The sequence below is a fragment of the Atta colombica genome, unplaced genomic scaffold (assembly GCF_001594045.1).
Source record: "Atta colombica isolate Treedump-2 unplaced genomic scaffold, Acol1.0 scaffold8, whole genome shotgun sequence".
Taxonomy (NCBI): Eukaryota; Metazoa; Arthropoda; class Insecta; order Hymenoptera; family Formicidae; genus Atta; species Atta colombica.
This window is the reverse complement of record NW_017259572.1, coordinates 116,657-119,180: the sequence shown is the minus strand read 5'-3', so window position 1 is coordinate 119,180 and position 2,524 is coordinate 116,657. Positions and strand designations below refer to the sequence as shown.

Genomic DNA, 2,524 nt, shown 5'->3' with positions numbered 1-2,524 from the left:
AAATATATTAATTTTATTTATCTATAATTAATTAAATTATTTTATAATTCTATTATCTATGAATAAATGATTATTTTCTATCAATCACAAAGATATAGGAATTCTTTACTTTATCCTGGCTATCTGATCTGGTTTACTTGGATCATCTATAAGTATAATTATCCGATTAGAGCTAACATCATGCGGCAGCCTAATTAATAACGATCAAATTTACACTTCCCTAATTATTAATCATGCTTTTATTATAATTTTCTTTACAATTATACCTTTCATAATTGGCGGATATGGAAATTTCCTAATAATAATAAACTAATATTAGTATCTCTGGATATAGCGTACCCGCGAATGAATAATATAAGATTTCCTACCACCTTTATTAACTTTTCCTATCTTAAGAAATTTTATATATATAGGAACCGAGGCAGGCTGCACTCTCTACCTTCCCCTAACATCCCACATATTTCACAGTGGGCCCTCAATTGTCCTAACCATTTTTTCTCTTCATATTGCTGGAATGTCTTCTATTCTAGGGGCAATTAATTTTATTTTAACAATTTTAAATATACATCTAAAATCTATATCTCTAGATAAAATCCCCCTTTTAGTCTGATCAATTCTCATTACAACTATCCTACTACTCTTATCTCTGCCTGTTCTTACTGGAGCTATTACTATATTATTAACTGATCAAAACTTAAATATTTCATTTTTTGATCTTTCTGGCGGGGGAGACTCATTCTTTATCAACATTTATTTTGATTTTTTGGACATCTTGAAGTATATATTTTAATTCTCTCAGGATTTGGCCTAATTTCTCATATTATTATAAATGAAAGAGGAAAAAAAAAACTTTCGGAACTTTAGGAATAATTTATGCCATAATTATTATTGGACTATTAGGATTTATTGTATGAGCTCACCATATATTCATTATTGGCCTCGATGTTGATATCCGTGCTTATTTTACCTCAGCTACTTTAATTATTGCAATTCCAACAGATATTAAGGTTTTCAAATGATAGAGTTACCCGTAATGGCATAAAAATCAACTACAATCCTGCATTATGATTTATTTTTTTATTTTCTATAGGAGGTCTCACAGGAATTATACTTTCTAATTCTTTCATCGACATTGTTCTTCATGACACTTATTAGTTGTAGTAGCTCATTTCCACTCTTCATAGGAGCTATGTTCTTAATTATCGTTGGATTTATTCACTTATTTCCCTTAATTATGGATTTAGGTTAAATAATTTTTATTTAAATATTCGATTTCTATCTATACTTATTGATGTCAATTTAACTTTCTTCCCACAACAATTCCTTGGGCTTAAAGGTATACCTCGTCGTTACTCAGACTATCCAGACTCATTCTTATCTTGAAATATTATCTCTTTTATCGGTTCATTACTATCAATTTTAATGTTATCCTACTATTCATTATTTGAGAAGCCCTATCTAAAAAACGACTCATTATTAATATTTTCTTCCCTAATTCTTCTTTAGAATGATTAAGTAGATATTCCCCGCTAAACCATACATTTATAGAAATACCCTCAATAACATAAAAACACATTCAAATTAATAATATTTTATGAAAAATAAATAATTCAATACATCACCCTCTCTAACTTATTTATCTTTTTCAATTTATTCCTTTTTAATTACCTAACTTTACCTATGCCTATATTTAATATTTATTTATTAAACTTTAATATGACAGAATAGTGCATTGAATTTAACCTTTAATTAAAAAGATTTTTTTATATCTTTTATTAAAAATTAATACATGATCTATTTCACTTCAAAACTCTAATTTCCCTACTTATGATTTAATGATGATTTTTTCCCATTTTGTTATAATCATTGTAATATTTATTACAATTTTAATTTTATTTATCACATTTAGACTAATATTTAATCAATTAATTCATCGATTTTTATTAGGAAATCAAACAATTGAAATCGTATGAACTATCCTTCCCATATTCATTCTTATTACTATAGCCATTTCCTCAATTAAAGTTGTTTACTTCACTGATGAAATTTTTAACGTAAATCTAACTGTTATAGCCCTAGGCCACCAGTGATATTGAAGATATGAGTACTCGGATTTGTCAAATATTGACTTTGATTCCTTTATAATCCCCTGACCAACTTATAACAAACGAATTCTTGATGTTGATAATCGTTGCGTCTTATCATATAAATATCCTATTCGAATATTTACTCAATAGATGTAATTCATTCATGAGCAATCCCATTCTTAGGAATTAAGATAGATTCTATCCCCGGATGACTTAATCAAACTTTATTATTTATAAATTGACTCGGAGTATTTTTTGGACAGAACATTTTCAATGTTCTGAAATTTGTGATATAAATCACAGACTTATACCTATTGCTATTGAATCTACTAATCTAACTAATTTTAAAAACTGAATTTATCAATTTTATCAATAATATAATCAATAATATAATCAATAATTTAATTAATTCCTTTCATTATATTATATACTATAAA

The 2,524-nt window shown here is 26.7% G+C and overlaps 1 pseudogene; it reads left to right on the top strand.

Annotated features, from left to right (window-relative positions):
• The window catches only part of LOC108692707, a 5,775-nt pseudogene extending 5,016 nt beyond the window's left edge, over window positions 1-759 (top strand).
• The last annotated feature ends 1,765 nt before the right edge of the window (window positions 760-2,524 follow it).